Source organism: Camellia sinensis, chromosome 15 (genome assembly GCF_055761805.1).
Source record: "Camellia sinensis isolate YWXY chromosome 15, ASM5576180v1, whole genome shotgun sequence".
Taxonomy (NCBI): Eukaryota; Viridiplantae; Streptophyta; class Magnoliopsida; order Ericales; family Theaceae; genus Camellia; species Camellia sinensis.
In genome coordinates this window covers 77,115,521-77,141,531 of record NC_138975.1, presented here as the reverse complement: position 1 = coordinate 77,141,531, position 26,011 = coordinate 77,115,521, and the positions used below count along the sequence as shown (strand labels likewise).

Genomic DNA, 26,011 nt, shown 5'->3' with positions numbered 1-26,011 from the left:
AAAAATTAGAGCTTCTTAAGGCAGATCTGAGGAGATGGAATGAGGTATTTGGTCGTGTGGAGATTTAGAAGGCAAATCTTTTAGCCGTGTTACAGGGCCTAGATGGAAAGGAAGTTAAGGGGGGCTTGTTGAAGGAGGACTTAGTTGCTCAGGAAAAGACTAGGAAGGAGTATGGTCATGTAGCTCGCATGGAGGAGATTAGTTATCGTCAACGATCTAGATGCTTGTGGCTGAAGGATGGGGATTGGACCATAGAGTTCTTTCACCGCATGGCAAATGCTTATCGTCAGGCTAATCAGATAAGGAAGCTATGAATCAATGCCGTGGTTTTATTTTAGGTGGAGGAGGTGAAAGGAGGTATAGTGAGTTTTTATTAGCATTTATTTTGAGGAGATAGAGGTGATTGCAAACCTGGCTTGGATTGGGTTCAGTTTGATGCCATTTCGGAGGCGAATGTGTAGATGCTAGAGAGACCGTTTTCAAAAGAGGAGGTGGTAGAGGCATTGCAGGGTATGCCTGGGGACAAGGCACTAGGGCCTGATGGTTTCACTTTACGTTTCTTTCAGTAGTGTTAGGGAGTGATGAAGGTAGCGGTGATGGCTATGTTTAAGCAGTTCCATCAGAGGGGGCAGTTTGAGAGGAGTCTTAATGCGACTGTTATTGCTCTGATTCCAAAGAAAGGAGGGGTAGAGGATATTTGGGATTTTCGACCTATTAGTTTGCTGAGGAGTGTGTACAAGCTCTTGGCAAAATTTCTGGCTAATAGGTTGTGGGGCATTTTGGAGGAAGTGGTGTCAGAGTCTCAAAATGCTTTTGTGGGTGGGCGGCAGGTATTAGATGTTGATCTGGTCGCTAGCGAGTGTGTTGACTCGCGCACTTGGCAGGGGTAGGGAGGTATTATTTGTAAATTAGATATTGAAAAGGTGTATGATAAAGTTGGAAGTTTCTGTTGTATGTGCTGGAAATGATGCGTTTTGGGGAGTTGTGGAGGAAGTGGATTTAGTTTTGCATTTCTACAGTTTAGATGTCGGTTATGGTAAATGGGACACCATGTTTAAATGTGTTCCACATCGCCTGGAGTTGTTCCATCTGTGCTGGTTATAAAATTCTAGTTTTGCCCATTTCTTATTTGGGCTTACCTCTGGGTGCTTCTTTTAAGGAGAAGAGGGTGTGGGATGGAGTGGTGGATTGGGTGCAGAAGCATTTGGTAGTTGGAAGCGACAATATTTATCGAAAGGAAGGAGAATCACATTGATCAAGAGTGTTCTATCTAGTATTTTGATTTATTTCATGTCGATCCATGTGATTCTTGTATCAGTTGCGAAGAAGTTGGAGAAATTGCAGTGGGATTTCTTGTGGAGAGGAGGTGAAAAGGCTTTTCATCATCACTTAGTAAGCTTGGGATCGGATTTGTGTTCCCAAGGCTATGGGGGTGTCGGGGATTCAGAGCTTAGTCGTATTTAATCTAGCTCTTCCGAGGAAGTGGTGGTGGTTTGTGGTGGAACAGGAGCGGTTGTGGAGGAAAATGGTGGGGCCAAAGTATAGGTTGGGATGGGGGAGTGATATACAGGTGAGGTGCGACAGTCACATGGACGGAGTTTGTGGAAGGGTTTCGGTCGGGGGGAGTTTTGGAAGAGGGTTTGTTTTTGGATTGGGGTGGGGGTTCGGGTCAGGTTTTGGAAGGATGAGTGGTGTGGAGTAGAAACTCTAGCTACGAGGTTTCCTTCGATTTTTCCAATTGCCCTTGATGAGGAGGCGACAGTGGTGTCTTATGCACATGTGTAGTTTGGAATGTTGGTTTGCGTTGTGAGGTGCAGGATTGGGAGTTGGGGCAACTGGTGGATTTGTTGGGTTTTTTGAATGGCCTTAGATTTTTTTGGTTGGGTGGGGGGAGGAGAAGGGCAGGATACTTTGGGGTGGGTATGGTGGAACTCCAAAGGGGTTTGCTCAATGTCTTCTTTTTATCATTCGCTTGTGGGCGGGGATGGTGCTCCATTTTCGTGGAAGAGTGTTTGGGTGATGGGTTGTCCGTCTTAAGTCGCTTTCTTTGTGTGGACAGTGGCTTTAGAGCGTATTCTAACTATTGATAACTTGATTCGTCTTCGTCTTCGTCGTCATATTTTAGTTAATTGGTGTTGCATGTGCTGTGGGGATACGGAAACAGTGGACGATGCCATTGTTCAGTTGCTTCACATCTATGGATGGCCATTGTTGCTCTCTTTGGTTTGGGTTCAACCAGGGTTGACAGCGCAGGTGTTGCAAACAGAGTTTTAAAAGGCTTTCTTGAGGCTCGCCTCGCCTTGAGGCTAAGGTGAAACGCACCAAGGCTTTGATTTTTAGACATTACTCTCCAAAGGCTTGCGCATCATAGTTTGAGACATGCGTCTTAAGTGCGCTTTTTACGCTTTTTGCGCATAAGCATGTGAGGAGTATGCACATGCAGAAGTTGCCTTGGCCATTTGTTAAACTTAGTCTATTAGATTGTTTAAACATAAAAAATTAAAAAGAATCCATTTTTACAACTATATTCTACAAGAAAAATTAAGTAAATGATCAATCAGGAAAAACACAGTTAATGGTCAAGTGAGAAGCTCAATCACTGAAGTTAAGAATATTGATTTCTCTTTCTATCCAGTAAAATGTTCAACGCATTAAAGCGAAAAGTATTTACACATTTATATTTAATTTTGTTTTTATTTTTTTAACGATTTAAAAATATTTAATTTATTCAGTAAATATTAAAATTTGAAATTTGAAATGCTTACGCCTCAACGCCTTGAGGCTTCCGCCTTGCCTCATGAGGGGTAAAACGCCTCAAGGTACGCATTCGCCTTTAAAAACTTTGGTTGCAAAGTTGGGTTGGGGGAGGGTTGGGAAGAGACGTTGGAAGGTGTGGTTGCTTGCGGGCCACTGTTTGATGTGGTTGATTTGGTTGGAGTGGAATAAATGTACCTTCACTAGCATGACTCGGTCGGTTCCATGGTTGGAATGACATTTGCTTACTGTGTTACATAGTTGGATTATGGTTTCAGTAGATCCAGATGTGCTGACCTTTGTAGATTTTATAGAGGATTTGATTAGTTAGTTATTTTGGGTTTGCTCTCTTTTTAGGTAGCTTGTTAGCTAGCCCTTTAGTTGGTTTTTGTATTCGTTGCATGACTTTATGCTTTTTTATTGAAGTTTGATCATTTCTCAACCCAAAAAAAAAAAAAAATGTGGTGCCATAACCTGATGACTTCTCTAACATCACTTAATTCTAAGAGGCATGTAGTTTCTGTGGAAGATTCTCCTTTAGATGTATAATGAGTAATAACACAGTTTTGGTTGCTTAATTAAGAAGCTATCTCGACATAGAAATTAGATCACGTAGTTTTATCAATCTTCACATGGAAATTCTAATCACATGATCTAATTTGAAGTTTTAGTAGCAATCGGTTGGCCTTCTGATCTTTGGAATGGGAAAAATTCCAACATCTAATCACCCACATCTTTAAATTTCTAAGCTAGAATATTCTCTCTAATGACACACACATGCACACCAGCATGCCCACTTGTTTATTGAAATTTCTCCTGAATTTTTAGACTATAAATTTCAGCAGGTTAGCAAAGAACCTTTGAACATTTCCATATGGTAAAATACATTTGTTTTCATGTTTTAGGCAACTTATTTTATTTTTGCTGATAAGTACTGAGTTTTAGCTAACTATTACGTCCATCTTGTTGTACCTGGTGTGGGTGACTGTTACTTGTCTCATTTGAACTTGTTTTGGCTGATGGTAATATGCTGGATGTCTTCCAATTGTAACTCGCTGCCCCTGCCTTTTTCCAGGGTTGGAAAAGGATGACTGAAAAGCTATAGTTGATTTTTGTGAATAATTATGATTTATCAGCCGGTTTAATTTAGTTACCTACTTGTACTAGTTATAGAGATTTGATTATTACTTTATTCTCTTTCATAGATTGTCTTCCGACATGAACGTTTCAGACATTAGACACTTGTGAATTATGTCTATGTGTTTTTATTTATGTCCATATTTGTTGCATTTTTGCAATGTATTTTAAATCTATGTTACATGGACTCGAATATGAGTATTGGATGTGAGTCTAGGCATCAGATCTTGATAAACCTAAAACTTAGGATATTAGAATATGCATCCAACAGTTGAGAAGGGATACATATCTTACATACTTTTATGTATTGCATATTATATAATATTGTTATATAAGATACTGTAAATTATTAAAAAATGTATTTCAAAGTAAATGAGATTCAAAAAAATTTAGAATTTATATCTCACATTCGTGTGAGAAGCTGGAAATGTTTCTTTATTAGCAAATTCTTCAAACATCATATGAAATTAGAGGATCCAAGTTTCTAAATTGGGTACGGGTATTGGACACATCCCATACCCTTACCTTTGTCATATTTGGTGGACACGGCCCACGGGTACAATGGGTTAACTAGAAGAGTGCATGTAACACATTTTAGAGATATCTCTAAAAAGATCCCAATCGTGCTGGTGACACCTAGGCAGTCCATGTAACAGTTCTAAAATGTTTTGCTCATGGTAATATGGTCTGGTCATCATATATATATGAGATGTTGTTTAAATCTCTCTTTTCATTACTTGCATTCTTTCTACATAATTGCTATGCTCTTTTGTGGCTTGTCTGCTATGCTCTTTTGTGGCTTGTCTTGTATGGTTTCTACATAAGTGCTCTTTTATGGTTTCTATACACATCTATTAAACATTTTCTATTATATTGTTTATTGTTTGGATTTTCAGAGTGCTTCAGATAGGGATTTGGCAGATGACAATTTTGCTACAATTGTTGCGGTAAGCTTTTCTTATTTCGTCTTGATGAGTAGGAATTTTATTTCCTTGGCATGTTTGTCTTCTTGAAGTCAGAAAAAATCTCATGGTTTCAATCATCTCAAGAATGAGTCATATCCAAGCAGGCTGTTGCAGAGGGAAGAGCTATATACAATAACACAAAGCAGTTTATCCGATGCATGATATCTTCAAACATTGGTGAAGTTGTTTGTATTTTTGTGGCAGCTGTACTTGGAATACTTGAAACTCTTGTTCCTGTGAGTATATTTTCTTACAGAATATGATCTTTTGTTTAATTCACTCTTATTTGTTGAAGTGTTCATGTAAATGACTCGTCTGATTAGTTCTTGTTTTCAACATAAAAGTTGGTGGCATGGCATGCATATTTTTGTGTGTGAAAACCTGAACATAATTTAACATAAATATAGCCATATACGGAGACTATTGCTTAGTGCTATGGCATACATTGGCTATCAGGCATGACATTGTGAGTTGGAGTTTAAGGGCAGCCACCTATGCAAATAATGGCAGAAAATAGGTCTGTATTTAGTCCACCATTCCCAGCACCTTGCATTGGCATGACCATTACTGGGTTCTCCTATTTAGGTTTCAGTATAAAAATGCATGATGCTTGATTATCTGGTATACGCTCATGGTCCCTTGTGTAGAAAGTTTACCTTACCATGACCAAACTGGTGACAGTGGCGATGATGCATTTGTGAGGTGTAAGGAGCGTAACGGTTGTTGCAACCAGAGCTGTGAAATTTCACACTTCTCGTATAATTTTGCGAAAACTTACCGATACACATGTTTTTATTTCAGAATCATATTTGTTTAGGTTTAAAATGGTTTTTTTTGAGGATTTAGTATAGTTTTTATCCAATGTATGAACTGAATTTTGTACTTTTTTTTAAAGTCTCTATAAAGAAAGTTCACATTTTTCACTCAGCATTTAATGATTTCATCCGTGATACATTTATAATGCACTACTTTACTGTTATTTGTTTTGTTATTAATAGTTTTAGACTAGTGATATTATGTTGTGTTTCAAATTTGCAGGTTACATATGTTTAATAAATAAATATGAATACAATTATTATTTTATTGAAAAAATTAAAATCATATGATTCATATTTTTCAAGTTATATAAGTAAACCAAGTCAAACCAAGTCTTAAGTTCCAACAAATGGAGTCAGTTACATGAATTTTTGTTTTCCATTCAACTTTATCCAAGGCCATATTGTTAGTCAAATTAAGGAGATTCATATATCTATTTACTACACTAGCTCACGTCAATCTAGGTCTGCTTCTTCCCCTAACACTTCCATCTACCGTCACTGTATCACATCTCTTTACTACTGCCTCTATTGGTCTCTGTTGTATATGACCAAACCATCGGTCTGCTTCTTCCCCTAACACTTCCATCTACCGTCATTGTATCGCAACTTTTTACTACTGCCTTTGTTGATTTCCGTTGTATATGACCAAACCTTCTCAATCTATTTTCCCTCAACTTATAAAACTTACAAATTAGAACTACATACAAAAATAATGTTCAATAAATAAAAAACAGAAGTTGATAGAAGAGAAAATGCGCAAAAATGTGTTGGCTATTGTTATGTAACAATAGTAACGGCCGTGAAATTCAATAATACCTCTATAGCAGCCATAATGAGTAGTGGTAACTGCCCATACAGTTAGGGAATAGCATTACGTAACGATTACGACCTATTTTTAGAACACTAACTGTGACATAAATAAAATAAATTCATCCATATACTTAAAAGCTATGTCCTCATTCTATTTTCAAATCTGTTATTTTATTGGATATTTTTATGTTTCCTTGATGTCATAGCGAAGTAAAGTTGAGTGATTGATTTTTCTCTTCCAGGTCCAGCTGCTCTGGGTAAATTTAGTTACTGACGGATTGCCTGCCACTGCTATTGGTTTTAATAAGCCAGACTGTGATGTGATGAAGGCTAAACCTCGTAAGGTAATCAAATCTATTTTTTTGGTGCCTTTTACAAGCACCACGCATTAGCAGCCACATAGAGATCAAATTAATTTAACGAAAACAAATATCATAGTTCAGTTGTAAATTGTATTATACGGAATGGTTAAAAGTGACTAAAAGTAGCAGAAGACCACAAAGTTATAAAGGGAGAATTGAAACCTTACAACCGTTTGAATTAGAAAAGGATGTTGTAAGACTCTGAACCTCTGTTGCTTTTCTCTCCTTGGTAACCTGATGAAGCATAAGTTTGATCTAAGAAGCATGGATACGGAGACAAGATGCAGGGATTCTAAAAATTTAGGATACGGACACACAGGAAATATGGGAAAAAGATATTTTCATACATTTTTATTCACTATGTATAAAAATATAAATTTAGGATACATAGATTTGAGAGATATCGATGTATATGTGGGCGTATTTTTATTTTTTTTTCTACTTTTCTCCTCAAATCAGCTTTCTAAAATTGTAAGAAAAATCTACGAAGGTGTTCTGAGTGTCCAATCACAAGACATGTGTCCATGAAGTATCTCCAACGTATCCTACAGAAAAAGTAATAATTAAAAACATTAACACGCTACATGGTGTGTCAGACACATGGACATGTGTGTACCCACCATGTCGGTGCCTCTTAGAGTTTGATTAATCTTTCTTCGTTTACGAATTATGTAAAATCCATTGGTGCTTCAAGATGGCAGAATATGTCCCGACGATAATAGGGTTTTACAATAGATAATTTTATTTAGACCTATGTTTCAATGGTTTATGCTATCTATTGTCTTTAAAAAATTCAAAATTTTATAGAATTGTATGATTGTTGGTCTTTGAAGGAAATTGTTTGATTTTAGATAGCGCTTGTGGAAAGTTTTTATTTTTATTTTTCTATTTCTTGTGAACTGTTCCTGCAATGTTAAGAGATGTGATTGATTTATTTATTTTTGAAAAGTGAAAAATAGACGCTGTAAGCTTCTGTCTATTATGCATCATAAACAAAACAAAACTTTTGGTTAATGCTAGTATTGGACCTTCCATTGTGTTTGGTATCAAGAATTGTGTTACATGGGCTTGTCACATTACCCCCGTGTTCAGACCATGAAAGCTGATATAGTATAGGCCAAAGTGTGGACACTGCTACTGTTACCAATGGAAGAAGAGAGGAACAGAATGAAACGTGGTCAAAGAGAAAATTTCATTACATGGTTGGAATTTATCATTTTTGGAGCTGGAAACCTAGGTTGAATAGGTTGCCAAAGGCAATCATAGTTGTGATGGTGATCTAGACTTCTCCATATAGGTGCAGCTGTAAGAAAATGTTTGAACTATAAATAATTTATTGGCAAAATTTACAAACAAAAGCTCGAGTTTTCTATGTTTTTAAATAATATAATTTATTGTTTATATAGCAAAATAACCTCTAATATTATATATGCTTACGACTTCTCAGCCACCATTAAGTGAGTCTGTAATACTGACACCAAATCTGAACAAGCTGACACTTAACTTTGTCCTTGTATCCCAATATTGTCCTCGTATCCCAAGCTTTTGAATTAGAAAGATTATACTATTAGATTTGCACTCACATGTGTTTAGTTGTGGTTTTGTGAAAACATCCATATTGTTTATACATCGTTTTCATATTGTTTTGATTTTTTGGTGAAAACAGTTTTCATGTTGTTTCCTAAAAACTGGGTTGCTTTTAGAAAATTTTCCTGGAAAATAGTTTGCCAATTTTTCTTTGTTTCTTGGAAAATGTAAACTGATAGCAACAAACGAACACAACCAATCATGCCTATATGTATCCTTGTACATGTAAAATAGCTGAAATGACTCACTTGGTTTTCGTCTATTTAGATGAACAACCTTAAATGCGCTCAATGTTCTTTCTGACATGGAGAATAGAGGAAGCTAAATTTACAAAAAGTTGAAAATTTCTTGTGGAGAAACTAACTCTTTATCTAGGTTGACTTTATCAAGGTCAACATGGAATTGTAGAAATGATTTATAAATTTCATATGGTAGGAAATATGATACGGATGTGAGACACAGATATGACACGATATAAAGACAACACCATGATAATTTTCCAAGAAATAGCGTACAACACTACCAAGGACGCAACAAAAAATAGATATACATTGAAAAAAAAATAAAAATTCCTTTCATTTTTTATACTGAAATACATATATCTTTTGTTAGCTAAACAATAAAAATCACTTTTCGCATTCTACATATTAGAAAAGAAGTGCAAACAAAAAGTTCAAATATCTATTTTAGAATGTTCTATTCACAAAAAAATTGGAAGGCTTTGTTCCTGAAATTTAAAAAATTTGAAAGAGGGGGATTAAGTTATATATCCGCATTGTTTTTATTTTATTATTGGATCCCAAGTAATTTTCTTCAAACTTGCAGTGTGTTTTGTGTGTGTCTAAGCAATGGACATGTGTGTCTCCCAAATGTTCGAAGTGTGTTTGGTTTAAAAAAAAAATATATGTTGGACAGGTTTGGATAAAAAATATGTAGGACAGGTTTGGATGAGTGGCTCACATGTATCGGGGAGTATGCAATGAGTGTTGATGTCCAACGTCCATCATTTTATTACGAGTGTCCATGCTCTTAGGTCATAAGAGTTAAAAGTATTTAGCCTATCACCTTAACTTTAAAAAAATAATAATAATAATAATGATAATAATAATAATAATAATAAAGGAAATGTGTTATAGCTGTTTCAGCAAGAAGCTGGTGGGGTGCATTTTAATTGTGAAAGATTTTCCCAATTCTGTTTTGAGCATGGAAGAGCTTTGACATGATTGTAGTTCCAAGTGTTTGAGTTGAGAAGTTGAATACCTTAAATTATTTCCTGGTAAAGTCTAAAACCATCCTATTTTCATGTCTTTTACAAAAATTACACTTGTAAAGTCACCTCTATTAACTAAAATCTAATTGAAGAGTAAATTTATTTGTTGATGGTACCTTCTAGTGGATTGTCTTAAGAAATATGTTGTAGCATATTAGTGTTGGAATACATACTCGTATCAAGTTCTTCCACAAATTTAAGATGTGAACTCGTGCCACACAAGAGGTTGCACTTTGTATAATATATGCATTAGTACGGTTGAAAACTTGTTGCATACTAAAAATTTCTGAAATTTATCTTTTTATATTTTTATTCTTGGTGCAGTCTTCTTCTGTATACGAACTCGGTGGATCTGCTCTAACCCTCAAAAATAGGAAGAAAAGAAAAGAAGAGGGGGTGGGAGGTGGGGTGGGTTTGATACCCCCAGCCTCCATTTGTTTAAAAGGATATGTGAGGGTACGAAAAGTTTTGTGTTAAATTTTTTCCTAATAGTGGGCCATTTTCTGGGCAGTAGGGTTCATGGCGATTGCTGCTAGGGTATGGTATGTGCTCTGATGCCATGTGAATTTACAAACAATATGTGTATTATCTCCATAAACAACGATTACAAGCTCTAAATATATATACCAAGAACTAAATACTAATTAGGAAACAAAAATTAAGCGTACTAATCCCCCCTCAAAATAATATTACAGTTTCCACAATTCCATAATGATGGTTCTTTGTTTCTTGTATAATTCATTGAATTGTGAATCTAGTAGTACGTTCGAGTGTTTTTTTTTTCTTAGAAAGGGAAAAACTTTCTGATTTCTATGATTTTACTTTTTTGTTTGTTTGAATGTGCAGGTTAATGAAGCTGTTGTCAGTGGTTGGCTATTCTTTCGTTATCTAGTTATTGGAGGTATAGTCTGTTAGCACTTCTTTGTTTTTCACCTTGTGGTCCAATTTGCAGAATGCTTCTTACAGCATACCCATGAGAGAAATTTGGATGAGTATTTCACATGTTCACTATTCAAGTTTTACAAAGATCAATAGCAGGAGGTTGATTGACTGAATTATTTGGTTTTTGTAGCTTATGTTGGACTTGCCACCATTGCGGGATTCATATGGTGGTTTGTTTTTGCTGATAGTGGGCCTAAATTACCAAATGTTGAATTGGTAAGTTCTATCTCATATTAGACTACTGTGTGATATTTGCTGCGTTTGTTTTTGGTTTTGTATGACATCAAACCATGCTTTTGAAAGTCGCCAACTTTATAAACTCAACAAAATTTGACTTCAGATTAGTGTGGATAGAACTACATACAGGCAAAATGAGGCGATGGCACCCTTGAGTTCACTAATTTCACCCACATATATATTTCTGTACATGCATGAAAGATGAGAAATACGTTGTTTTCCATTATTGGCCTCTCGTGTTTTTTAATTTTTTAACAAAATTTGTTTAGTGGCCTCTCCCAGTCTCTTATATCTTGTAGGTGCTCCACTGATTCTATTTTTTGTGTTGATAAATTTTGAAATTATCGTTGGGTTTCCTAATTAATAACTACCTACATTGGTTAATTATGATTTGTGCCTTTCTCTATCTTCTCTATGTTTTTATGGATATAAACTATTAATAAAATACATATATATACACGCATGCTACTCTGTTTCAAAGGGTTTGGCTGAATGGTTGGGTTGAGCAAGGGGAAGGGGTTGAAGGGTACGTCAATTTGGCCCCTCCCAATATAAATCTTGGTTCCACCCTTGCAGATTAGATGTCTTAATATAAACAGATCCAAATTCAAAGAAATACATTTTGGAAGAATAGTGAAATATTTGACCAAATTTCGGAAAATCCAGACTTAGAATTTAGACAGAAATGTCTTGAGTTTTATTTTATTCTTATTTAAATTCAGGCTAAATCCAATAGAAAATTTAGCTAAAGATATTTAAGAATTTAATTCCCACTTTAATCCATAAAGTTGGAAATTCAGTAAATATCAGATTAGGATTGATTTCAAAATTGGCTATGTTAGAGACTTGTCTCACGTTGCTTCTCTAAGCCATCCAAGCTTGGTTCATGTGGCCTAGAGGTTTCTTCACCTATAATTAATTAATTTTGAGTTAGATGTCTCCAAATTTGTTACAAGCTGACTGGAAAAATGTGGTTAACCTTGCATCAGTGTCCCTATTATGAGTTGATTTATCGGTTATACACATATTAAAGCGATGGTCTACAAGTTTGAGGACAAGTTTATGTTCACACTTGGCTTGACATATTGTAAATGGAATTGCTTCACTTTCTTCTTTTTGGCTTCCCTTTATATAATTTCTAATGGGCAAATTACATATACCTCCCTCGAGGTTTACCTAAATTATAGATGCCCCCTAAGGTTTCGAAAATTACAGATACCCCCTCCCCCCTGAGGTTTATATTTTCATAACAATTTGCCCCCTAATTTGTTATGAAAAACGTTCAGGGGGGTATCTGTAATTTTTCAAACCTCAGGGGGTATTTATAATTTTGCTAAACCTCAAGGGGGTATATGTAATTTGCCCATTTCTAATTGTCAATATATTTGTATTTGATCTTTGAAATTGCTATAACTTTACATCTAGCTGTGAAAATATTCTAGCTGCCGTCTGGGCTGTGTGTCTTTCAGTTTCTATTCAGAACCAAATTATACAATAAGCAACCATGCAAAGCTACGAAGCGTGTGTACGGGTATGTGTATTGGTACGATACCGGTGAGAGTCGATAGGGTAAAATCTAAAAAAAGTAGGGTACAAGTACAGTTAGGTCCGGTTATAAAAACATATTTTTATTTTTAATTTTGAGTAATGTAATACAAAAATTAGTTTAATGCTTTAGTTTGTTAAGAAGATCCAACTTACAATTCATATTTAATGGCAAAAAGTAAAGGTATAAACAAAAATTACATGTCATTATATTAAATAACTTACAAGTCATAACTTAGTTTTAAAATCATGCTAAGCTTAAAAAAAGAACAAATAAATAATGTCTAATGAAACTAATTTTACCTCTATATAGAACAAAATATTGTTTTGATTGAGGTATGCTATGGCTTTAGTGTACTAGGTGTGTCTGGGGTACGGCAAAAAGTAAGAAGAAAAAATTTGGTACATTTTTCGTGTACAATATGCATGAAGAAGTACCATACGAAGTACAAATACCCATGGTTGATAGAATCATATGATTCACGATTCGATTCATACGATTAGATACAAGTTTCAAAAAAAAAAAAAAAAGATTCGAATTGTGCTGTTGAATAAGAAATTGATTGAATCGTACGATTCAATTTACGATTCACTATGATTCATTGTGATTCACTACGATTCATTACGATTCACTACGATTCAGTTCTATTTTTATTTTTGTTTACATAATGCATGAAACAACGTCGTTTTCGCCAAACTATGAAGATATATTGAAGAGATACGTGGTACAGGTACAATACGTGGTACAGGTACAATATGTTTGAACTTAATTATTATTATTATTATTTTTAAAAGGACTCTGCTAACACTGCATATGTCTTTTTTTCAACAATAAGCATTCGGCATTTTATTGTTGATCCCATGATCTGCATTGACAATGGTTTGATTTTTCTGTTCAACAGAATTATTGGTTGTGCATGCCCATAAATTATCCTTTTTCTACACTAACATTTTGTACTAGTCAATGACAGTGCTTGTTGTTGTTGAGATGTTCAATGCATTGAATAATCTCAGTGAAAATCAATCTCTCCTGTAAGTATTCACTTGAACCTCAAACTTCATCTCAACTTTGATACTGTCTCTGTCCCCAGATCGATTCATTTGAATGCTGAATGTGTGACATGTAAAAACATGGTTATAGCTAGTTTCTTGGATTTCCATCTTCTTCCCATAAGGTACTGTATAAAATCAAATCAGGGAAGAATAAAGTTTTTTAGGCCTTGTTTGGTTTGTGTTTCTCACAAATTTTGGGAAAAATTCTCTACAAATAAGTTTTCAAAAGTAATCAAACCAAACAAATTTTTCCAATTTTTTTTTTCAAAACTTGTTTGGTTTACAAATTTTCTAAACAAATCTCTCTCTCATACACATCAAATCAATCACTTTTTCCAAAACTCTCTCAAAATAATTTTTCAAAACATCTTTTGAAAAAAAACCAAACCAAACAAATTTTCGTACTTTTTATCTCAAAACATGTTTCTCAAATACAAACCAAACAAGGCCTTAATTTTTCACTAATACAAGTGGCCATGAAACACTTTTAATGGTGATAGATTTGGAATACTGCTTTTCATTAAGATACTACTTCTTGGCTTCTCAGAAGTGCAGCAAACTAAACTGCATGAAGAATACCATTGAAAATAGTGTTTGCAAAGCAAAGTGTAGTTGAAAGGCTTTGAAAGAACAGAATTGACCACTTGTAAATTTGGCTGTTCTGTTTCTCCTACAAAATATATATATATATATATATATATATTTAAATAAACAAAAATAAAATAAAATCTCAGCTGTTCATTTGACCCAATGTTTCCACAACCAAGCACATTCACACTTGCAGGTCTGAAGACTCTGCACACACACAATGCCAAAACTTCTATCCTTTCAATTGGCCTATTTTAATGCATTTGAGATGCTGAAATCCTCAGACTCCCTTCCAAATGTAAACAATTTTCTTCAAATCGGGAAGTTTATTGTTGGAATTCTGTTTGTTCTTTGTACTATATATTTATAGATAGAAGGTGCAGAGATCAAGGCTTTCTTTAAAATTCCTGCTGTATTTGTTGACCAATGATAGGTTCAGAGTCAGCTATGTTAACCATCTTTTATAATTTCAAGCTACTATTATAAGTGAAAGTCATATTTTTGTCTTTCATTCTCAGTTGTAGATGTTGTTGTTTATTCAAACACTGAAAAAGAAAATAAATAAATACCACTAACCTGTACTTTATTTTTAGTGTTATCCCGCCCTGGAGTAATCTGCGGCTTGTTGGTTCAATTGTACTGACCATGCTCCTTCATATGCTTATCTTGTATGTGCGACCTCTGTCTATTCTTTTTTCCGTAAGTGATTTATCTTCTACTTCTATCTATTTACTGCAATTTCTTTTATATGATTCGACTTTTTTGCCCCCTTACATAAGGTTGTTAATTAAAATATTTGAATTTTGTGTTGCAGGTGACGCCATTGTCTTGGGCTGAGTGGATTGTTGTTTTGTATCTTTCATTTCCTATGAGTAGTTTGATTACATTCCTTGTTTGCTGATGTTCATATTCTCTCTGAGTATCGGCGTTTATTATCTTGCCATGTTGGTACATCTTCTGCTGCTAACTGCGTTATGATATTGTTAAAATTAATAGACAAATGACATGAATTGCTACTTTTTTCTTGTTATTGATAGAGAGTGGTATTCTCTGCCCCTGTCAAATGTGTTGCACATGTGTACCTGATTACTGCATTTCTCTATTGTGGGTTAGTTTCCCTTGGAATGTAGGTGTTTGGTGTAGCTTATAAGCTGCTTTTATCACCTTTTAACTCATATTAAGTTAAAAATGAGTATTTGGGGTAGCTTAATGGGATCGATTTATGGCTTAACACAGCTTATTTTGGCCCCAAATAAGCTGTTTATTGCAACCACTGAAAGAGGTGCTTCTCGACTTATAGTTTATGCAGAAAGCTGTGTTAATGGGTGAAATTATTTAAACATCCCTTGGATTTTGCAAGAATTACAGCTGTGCCACTATATGAATATCCCAACCATTCATTTCACTGCTTCTCTCCCTCATGACTCTCTCTCTCTCTACTCATTTTCTTTGATTCTTTCGACTTGGCAACATGACTTGCCGACAACTACCGAAGATGGGTGACGATGCGGCCGACAACTTCTGAAGCTGGGTGACGACAATCAGATATGTGTAACGAAGGCAACTCGTTGCCTAGATGACAAGCACCTGAACTTGTTGATGATTTTGGTTCAGTTCTTTACTATCTTTGATCCCTTTGCTACAGATTTGGGTTTGATGATTTTGGATCACAACCACCAAATAGATTTCGATTTTGATTTGTACTTTGCTTTCTACGATGGTGGTTGTTAATCTGTAGCAATTTATGGAAGAATCCAATCCACAATTTAGGGTTTTTGTAATGACTTTGAGAAGAAAAAAATCCAATTTACGGATTAGGGTTTTGTGCAGTTCATGATGCTCTAGTCATGGAACAACGGGAATTCAATCGATGTTAAATCAGACCCAAAAACTATTGGGTACATGTATAGTACATGTCACGACCCGAACCCGCCCCTATGGGTTAAGGCCATAACCGGCCAGTAATCACGAGATTACCTACGACCTCAAACCAAATAAGGCAAAACTCATCAGAATAAAGGAGCCAAACGGAAGCAAATTTAAAACTTTGTCCATAGAGCCGTGCTTATATGCACATCATAACATTCCACATTTACATATGTTAATAACTCGCAACAGAAAGTATAGTAGCATAAGGTTCTGTACAGACAGGATCATTCAAATCTAAGTCAACCAACCAAAACTATACACAGACGTATACCAAAGTCCTCGCCAACATGACGAAAATACACAGAATGGCAAAAGGGCGAAGACGTGTCTCGTGCGTGAGACACAAGGGCTGACTCTTCAAAACTTTGGTTGTTCCATACAGACTTCACTGAGGCTGGGTCTAGACCTCTCTTGGCTCACCTACAAACACATGAATGAGCGTGAGCGAAAGCCCAGTGAACAATATCAAATAAAGAATATACATTGGAATAATACACCTCAAACGGCCTTGGGCCCAGTTTATATTTCTAACTAATACACACATACATAGACATATGTAAGTTAGGTAATTGCGGTTCCAAACACATCATACGGCCTCGGGCCCAATTCATTAGTATCATTCAGGTCAAACTGGCCTTTGGCCCATTCATACTTTCATGTCAAACTGTTATTCATGTCAAACTGTTATTCGTGTCAAACTATCATTCGTGTCAAACTGTTATTCGTGTCAAACTGGCCTTTGGCCCATTCATTTATTCATGTCGAAACGGCCTCTGGCATTCATTCATTCTTGTCAGAACGGCCTCTGGCCCATCCATTCATTCTTGTCAAAACGACTTTTGGCCCATCCATTCGTTCTTGTCAAAACGGTCTCTGGCCCATCCATTCATTCTTGTTAGAAAGGCCTCTGGCCCATCCATTCGCTTTGTCAAAATGGCCTCTGGCCCATCCATTTATTCTTGTCAGAACGGCCTCTGGCCCATCCATTCGTTCTTGTCAAACGGCCTCTGGCCCATCCATTTATTCTTGTCAGAACGGCCTCTGCCCCATTCATTTGGTATAGCAAACATTGTCCACCAATCGAATCAACGAATCTTATAAAACTTACATGGACGTAAGCAATTGGACAATAACATATTTCAGATATCTTTGTTAAAATATTACTCACAGTGATCGGCTGGTTGATTTGGCCTGGAGCTTGACCCTACACATCACATAACACATATGGGTCACAACCGATTCAATCCGTTCTTTAATTCACATATTCCTCTCTAGGCTTTATTCTTATTCTTCTAACTCAATTACAATGCTCAATGCATGCCTAAGAGTACTTAGAAGTGACAGAGAATGGAAAACGAAACTCAGAATGTCTTTTCAAAATTTCAGAAAACAGGGTCCCCGCTCGAGTGTGGACTTCCCGCTCGAGCGGACCCATGAGGTCTTCAAAAGTGCTGGATGCATCAAAATTACGCTCGAGCGTGAAGTCTGGCGCTCGAGCTGAAGGTCTGTCTACATAGCTCCCCGCTCGAGCGTGAACTTCCCCGCTCGAGCGGACATCCAAGTCTGCAAAAATACTGGAAGCACAAAATTCACGCTCGAGCTGCGGTTTCCCCGCTCGAGCGGACATCAAATTTTTTGGGTTTTTCAGAACATGTTCTTGAGCTCCAACTCGACATTCAATGGTTCTAGATGCATGCTTTTGGCTCAAACTTCACATAATCATATACTAACACGGTACCAACACCAAATTACAACACGATGGAGCTCAATTTCACAAATTAATCACATGTATGGCTCAAATTGACCCAAACTCATCACCAACACATTAACTTTAAACATTCAAGACCAATACCTCCATGGTTTGTACTTGCATGTGGAGGATACTCATTATTCTCAACTAATTGGTGAAGAAATGATCAAATATATGGACTTAAACCAAAAATTCAACATGGATCATACACATTGTGCTCAAACATGGAAATTTATAGCAATTCCTTACATGCATGTGTTCTATGACTTTCAATTCAACAAAACCAATTCATTTCTGTTACAAATGGTACAAATGATGCTCCAAATCATGAAGCTACACAGAACTACTCATGCATGTAAGGTTTGATGCTCCATTCTTCATATTTAACATGCTACATGCTAGAACACCCAAAATTGTAACAATTATGCACATGCATGTTCATTTTAACTTCAAATTCAGCTCAATCTTAGCCATGAGCTACCATACTACTTGATTTCACAAAATTACATAATTCATAAATCAAGAATTGATTACTCACCTAGGAGCTTCAAACACTCAATGTTCTTTGAGTTTTAACTTCCAATTTCACAATCTTGGATCAAAATGCATAACTCCTCCTCTCTCTCTAGAACCGGCCCTCTCTCTCCCTCTCTAGAGAAATCTCAGCCCAAATGGATAAAAGAGAGGAATTGAGTGCATTGTGCCCTCTTATGTAAGTCCCACTAGTCAAAATTATTAATATTAAATAATTGGGCACTTAATTGATCATTCTGAATCTAATTATTTTGATCCGAATCAATTTTCAATCAAATTTCACCGTAGACTCTAAAAATTATGCCAATCACGATGGCGCAATCAATTTCAGGTTCTGTGGCCGATAAGGCCTTCAATTTAAATTCCAAAGCAGATAATCAAACAGATATTCCTATGGTGAATAGATAGAAATTCAAAACCACATATATTCATATAAATGGCACTCAAAATCATATCAAACACATAATCATATGCATAAGGAGGATCAATTAGCATAATACGGAACAGGGGTATCACAGTACAAATTGTAAAGAAACATCCCATTATTTGGCAAAATATAATCTTACTGTGAGACATGTTCTTTGGAAGGAAAGCTTTCCTCCATAGCTAACCCACATATCCAGATTGCAGTCTTCCTGTGTGTAAAAAAATTATGAAAATAGTTCTGAAAATGAAATTTTGAAAAAAAAAATTATTTTTCACAATTTTTGCATTTCTTATAAGGGCAAAATGATAATTACACAATGAAAGGTAGTATACAACTTATTCTAACAAACACTACCTTCCAGCTTAAATGTATAATCTAACATCTACACCAAACAAGCTAACAACTTCTATTTAAAGCTATAATCTAATAATCTAAAAACGGCCCCTATGTAGTAAAACTGATGGACGGCTAATATGTTACTTTCCCATCCATAATTGAAATGTAGGGGATGTATATACCACATTATTATGGAGAAGCAATCTTGTTATTTACTTATTTATTAGACATGCCTTTGGATCTAAATAACTCATTCGACACTTGTCTTAGAAAATTTAAAAATGAAAATCATCAACAACAATCTCTAAGTCAAATAGTTGGGTTGAATTTATGTTTATAGTTCCATTGTAGTGTTTACATTTAAAAGACTGGCATTGAAGGATGCCTTGCTCTATGATTGGAATTAGCAACATCTTTACATTTAGTACCCAGACATTAACGCCAAATTCTATTTACTTGTTGAATGGGTTGTGAGAGTTAATAAATAGGGAATTTCTTCAATGAGCCTCAAATATGGTGGTGGCTTAGTTAAATTTTCAAATCACACTTTGTTTTATGGATAAAATCTTATTAATTACTTTTCTTTGTTTCCTTTCTAGTTGTCACCGTGTCATGGTAGCGTCTCTTCCATTACTCAGAATAGCTTTAATGATGTCTTCAACTGATAATTTTCACCCCTTTCTTGAATAACTTCAGCTCTTTTCCTGAATAGCTTAGTGAAACCTACAGTAGCAAGTAATATCTTATATGTAGACTATTTTGTTTAATTGTTTCTGATTTAAATATAATACACTGCATCACTTTCTGTTTCATATTTGGATCTCTTTCTTATTTGACATTACTTACGATATTGTCAACCTGGCATAGGTTATTATAATTGACGAGATACTGAAGTTCTTCTCAAGAAATACAAGTGGTGAGGTCATCTTAATTATTTTTTTTCCAATTTTATTATTATTATTATTATTCACATGCTTTGTGTAAATTGTACTTACATGTGTGTTATATGGACTCTTTTATTTTCCCCGACCGTGCCCATGGAATATAATAAAGGTAAGAGTGCCATGTGTCCAACATGTCCAACACCTGTAAATTTAGACACTTGAATCTTCTAATTTTTTACGATGCTTGAAAAAAAATGAAACTTACATTTGCTATTAAAGACACATTTCTAACCTCACACATGGGTTAGAGAGGAATATCACGTCTCTTAATCATAATTAATTTCATGTACATTTCTACATAATTTAAAACATCTTATCTAAGTATATTATATTATATGATATGTTATATATATATATATATATGTGTGTGTGTGTGTGTGTGTGTGTGTGTGTGTGTGTGTGTGTGTGTCCATGATGTGTCTCCATATGTAACTTTTGGACACATCTCGATATCCTAAGATTAATGGTTGTGAATGTCCAACTTTTGGACAGATACCTGCACCCGATGCTCATATCCAATTCCATGTAACATAGACTACACCCCTTAGGTTTCTAACAATCACAACACCCTCTTATGTTTCTGAAAAAACAATTTTCCCTTGTGATGATGATTGCAACAGAAAATTTACATATTTTATTATTCATAGTAATTCTTACTTTGTTTGAGGAAAGCATTTTGTAATTAAAATATTTTTATGAATTTTTTTTTTTTTTCATAAAATGTTTTCCTATGTCTAGTTGCGACTTTGAAACTAATGTATTAGTTGTTGTATTAGTGTTAGTGTTAGTGGTAGTAGTAGTAGTAGTGGTAGTGGTAGTGGTAGTGGTAGTGGTAGGAGGAGGTGGGGCAGTTGGTGTTGATGGCGGTGGGGTGGTAGTCGGGTGAGGTGGAGGTTTTGGCGGCGGAGGTGGTGAAGGTAATGTTGGCGATAGTGGTGGTGGTGGTGGAGATGATGGTCGGGTTTTTGGAGGTGATGATGATGGTAATAGTGTGGTTGTGTTGGTAAGACTTAAGTTCGGAAAACATTTTCTATCTTTTGAAATTTGAAAATATTTTTTTCCCAAATGAGCTTGTTTTCCATTGACCGCCACAAAACATTTTATGTTGCTTTTGCTTTCTATAGTATCTAACTCTAGAAAATACGAAAAATATTTTCTGCCAAAACAAATGGAATGTTATTCCAATCCTAACTCACATTGAGTCATCAAGTTACTCTGTCCTAACCCCATTAATAGTGATCACCTCTAATAGTCATTGCCGATGACTACCACCCTATGAAGCATCGACACTTCAAAATAAGTGCCGTATCCGTGTCGGACACGTAGACACTTTGGGGACACGTATGGGACACACCACATGGCGTGTCGCCTTATTTAATTAATTTATTTTTAGGGAATACTTTGGGGACATGCTAAATTGTCTATTTCCCCATTTTATTTAATGCTTGTGATGAATATTGAATGTTTATTATTTTTTTCTTAGATTTAAATACTTAATAGATCATCCATAAAAAATATAAACTGTAAATGTTAATTTGAAAGTGCTTTTAAAAAAAAAGAATTAGAGTTAGTTTTTCTTAATGTTGATTGATTGTGAATATAATATTAATCTAGATAGCAAATACATATATATATATATATATATATATGAAAACATATTTTACTGTCGTGCCCGTGTTCTCATAATTTTGAAATTGCCGTGTCCCGTGTCTGTGTCCATGTCCGTTTCCGCATCCGTGTCTGTGTCTGTGTCAACGCTTCTTAGCTACCACCCAATCAACCATCTCTAAAGTAGACCCATCTCTGTGTGTGTGTGTGTGTGTGTGTGTGTGTGTGTCTGTCTGTCTCTGTCCATAACCCATTGCCATGCAAACCATCACAGACCACAATTTATAACCTACAAACAACCTCGTCCATAATAGTCTAATAGCTAATCCTGTTCAAATATATTTTACCTCGTATCAAGCTACTTCTATTGGGAATTAGATTATATTAATTTCACCCTTGGGAGGACAGGTTGTCTTACATGGGATGAGATTTCTGATGCCCGCTTTGAGTGTTCTATGTCCACAATAATCAAAAGATACACTAACATATTTTGATGGTTGTTCTTCTTGTTGTAGGAGCACGATCCAAGCTCAGAGTGAGAAGAGTTGATATACTTCCAAAGACAGAATTACATAATAAATGACAAGTGGAATATGTACCAAATTTGGCGCGACGTTCAGGTTGGCCTACTAACCTACAGTTTTTTGTGAAACACCATTCAGTCATGTTTCTCTCTTCTGCTTTCATCTGCATTGTGCCGAGGAACTACCCAAGATGTTTCCAATACAATTGCACAGACTATTCCAGTCTGCTGTGAGTTTTATTCTCATTCACTGATGCCAATTGGCTTTATATGTTGTAAGAAATAGAAAAAGGACAACTGCTAGTATTCTCGGATCTCATAGACTACTTTTCTCAAAATGCTGTCTGACTATAATTTATAGAATTTAAGGGGTTTTGGTTTGGCATAGAACAAGTACTACTCACGGCCGCCTTCTTGTATACAATTTGCCCTCAAAATACATGGTCCTGAAGTTACGGTGAAACAAACATTGTTCAGATTGATTTTTTAAGCAGTTGAATCTTTGTCCATGATGACTCAAATTCTCGTTGCCAGAGGTTGCTTTTTCTTTTTAAGATAATGGAGGTTCATGGGCTGCCGAAGATTTATATTTTATTTTATTATTACAATGCATTACATACTAATGAGTCACAATAACAATATATGTCATTATTACAAAGAAAATTGCCACCCAAGATTGATCATAAAGGTTCAAGAGACATCTACCTTTTAAACATAGCAAAGTTAGTAGTGTTGGTGAGATATGCTGGCTAGTAGTAGTTGTATTGTACCAAGTTGATTCAGCAGCTCTCAAACTGCCAATCTTGAAACTTGGCAGTTGGTTGAAGATGGCAGTTTCGAACCAGCTGGATGGGTGAGTTGGATTTTTTTGGCTTTGTGAATTTGATTACACTAGAATTTTGGCCTTAATTTAAATAAAGAAAAAATCAAAGTGCAAAGTACACCAGTAGTCACTTTATTAGGAAAAATTTGTCCAAAATCCCTCCCTTGAGCCATTCTTTGTTGAAAGGAACACTAAAACAATTTTTATTGTGTAAAGTCCATTAAGATAGATTTTTCTTTCAAAGACACCAATATTGTACAGGTGCATTTTTATTGACAAATTTACCTTTTTAGTTGAATTCAGTAAACATTTCTGCACAAACAAACATGATCTCTTCTTCTTCTTCTTCTTCATCTTCTTCTTTCTGATGATTGTCAATATCAATTTCAATGTCATTATCGTTGTTGCTGTCGTTATCATATTATCAGAACCAGTGGGAGGAGAAGGATCAAGTCGAGCAGAGTCGATGGCCCATTGGACCAGTTTCTGCACTCCATCTTCATCCACTCCATCATCACTTGCAATTGTTCTGTTACTTATTGGGACACAGTCGAGGATCAGAAGAAAAAGAAAAGCGAAGAAGAGAGGTCTTGAGAGCAGCAAATTGAGCAAACAAATCATATTTGCTATAGTTGATGTTGCTATCAAAGCTGTGACCTTCTTCCCATCATCACTGTGATCGGTTGTTGTTTCATATTCTGTTTTTTTTTTTTTTTTTGTTACTGTCCTGTTTAAGAAGACAATAAAGTGTTACTTTGATAGTCAGTAAAATGTTATTGTGAAATAGAGTAAAAATATTAATTTTATTAAAAATTAAAATACTAAATTAGTCGCTAAGAATATTTTGATAATAGTAGTATGTGTTAGACTTTTTAAAGAAAACTTTTTATATTTGTTTTTAATGCATTAAAATTTTATTATAAAAGAGTTTTGACCAAATTTTTGACTTTATTTTGGCCATTGTTGTTTGAGTCATTTATAATTTCAATTGGCTCTTGCTTGTTATCTTGGAAGTGAAATGGAGAGGTAAGACTAAAAAGTGATCTGTAGTAGAAGGGATGAGATCAATTCTCTTTAAGTGTTATTCTAACAATTAATCATTAATTTCTGCAAATAAAATTAAAATAATAAATAAATAAATAAAATTCAATTGATTCAATTTTAATTATGAATTTATGATTGTCTCAGGTTGGTTTATAATTTACAATTGTCATTTGAGTCATTTATAATTTACAATTGTTGGCGTTTTTTTAAATAAAAAATGAACATATGAGTGACGTGTCATGCTTTTAGGAGTAAAATTGTAAATTTGATTAACTCTATTAACTAACTTCAGTTAATTTAGTGACTATTTTCTATCAAAATCCCAAACTGGTGATGTCAATTGGACTAATTGTGAGCATTAAATGACATAAAGGGACAAAATTCCGGACTACGAGTGCAATTAGAAACCACAAAAAAAAAATACAATTGGACTAACTGTGAGCATTAAAATGACATAAAAGGACAAAATTATGGACTACAGGTGCAACCAGTAGCAAAAAAAAAAAATACTAGCTATTAGGGTAAGTTGGGTGGCCAGTAATTTTCCACACGAATAATCCTTCCTAGCTCAAAAAAAACTTGGCCCGAAAGGGCTCTAATTTTTTTTTTCTTTTTCTTTCCCTCTTATATCGTTGAAATAGAGGAAGGAAGAGAGAGAAGAGAGAAGAGAGAAGAAAGAAGAGAGAATAGGGAAGAAGAGGAAGAGAAAAAGAAAGAGTAAGAGAGAGAAGAGAGAGGAAAAAAGAAGAGAGAAAGGGAAGAGAGAGAGCACCCATCACCAACGCCGCTATCACCAACACCACCATCATCTGTGTGTCTCTCTCTATATCTCTCTCTCTTTCTCTGTATCTCTCTCTCTCTCTATTCTAAGTTATGGAAGAAGAAAAAGAAAAAAAAAAACAGAGCAAGAACAGATACAGGAAGATGATGATGATGATGATGTGTTGTTGATGTTGATGCTCTCTCTCACACAACTCAAATTGGTCCCTCTTGAGATGTTTGAGGTGTTCCCCGGGCCTTCTCATGATTGTTACACGATTTCGGCCCGCCGAGGCCAATTTTCAAGCTCAAGTGTGAAAAAACTGCCTTTTTCGACCTAGTTTTCAAACCGGAAGTCCCGTGCCTGTTTGTTAAGTTTTCACAACTCAAATTGGTCCCAAACCGAGAGTCCCGTGCTAGTTCCGTAAGTCTCCACAACTTACCTTGGACCCTCCCGAGGTGTTCGGGGCATCTCCTGGTCCTTCTCGTGACTGTTACACGGTTTTGGCCCCCCGATGTCCTATTTCCAAGCCTAAGTGTGAAGAAAGTGTCTTTTTTCAACTTAGTTTTCAAACCGGAAGTCCCGTGCTAGTTCCGTAAGTTTTCACAATTCACGTTGGTCACTCCCAAGATGTTTGAGGTGTTCCCGGCCCTTCTTGCGACTGTTACATGATTTTGGCCCCCAATGACCTACTTTTCAAGCTTAAGTGTTAGAAAAGTGTATTTTCCGACCTAGTTTTCAAACCGGGAGTCCCGTGCCTGTTCGTTAAGTTTTCACAACTCAAATTGGTCCCACCTGAGATGTTTGAGGTGTTCTCCGGGCCTTCTCATGATTGTTACACGATTTCGGCCCGTCGAGGCCTATTTTCAAGCTTAAGTGTGAAAAAAGTGTCTTTTTCGACCTAGTTTTCAAACCGGAAGTCTCGTGCTAGTTTCGTAAGTTTCCACAATTTACATTGGTTTCTCCCGAGGTGTTAGAGGTGTTCCACGGGCCTTTTCGAGACTATTACAGGATTTTTGGCCCCCGATGGCTTATTTTCAAACTTAGGTATTTAGGAAGTGCATTTTTTGACTTAGTTTTCTAACCGGGAGTCCCATGCAAGTTTCGTAAGTTTCCACAACTCACGTTGTCCCTCCCTAGGTGTTTGAGGTGTTCCCCGGACCTTCTCTTGACTGTTACACGATTTTGCCCCCCCGATGGACTATTTTCAAGTTTAAGTACGAGAAAAGTGTCGTTTCGAACTTAGTTTTCAAACCGGGAGTCCT

At 35.7% G+C, this 26,011-nt stretch overlaps 1 pseudogene across 1 annotated transcript in view; it reads left to right on the top strand.

Annotated features, from left to right (window-relative positions):
• Positions 1-22,640, top strand: part of LOC145813881 (calcium-transporting ATPase 3, endoplasmic reticulum-type-like) — a 141,512-nt pseudogene extending 118,872 nt beyond the window's left edge. Inside the window, exons 13-19 of the transcript XR_014357280.1 lie at positions 4,788-4,838; positions 4,961-5,092; positions 6,727-6,828; positions 10,550-10,604; positions 10,776-10,861; positions 19,912-19,960; positions 22,112-22,640. The product of XR_014357280.1 is annotated as a calcium-transporting ATPase 3, endoplasmic reticulum-type-like (transcript). The remainder of the gene's footprint in view (positions 1-4,787; positions 4,839-4,960; positions 5,093-6,726; positions 6,829-10,549; positions 10,605-10,775; positions 10,862-19,911; positions 19,961-22,111) is intronic.
• The last annotated feature ends 3,371 nt before the right edge of the window (positions 22,641-26,011 follow it).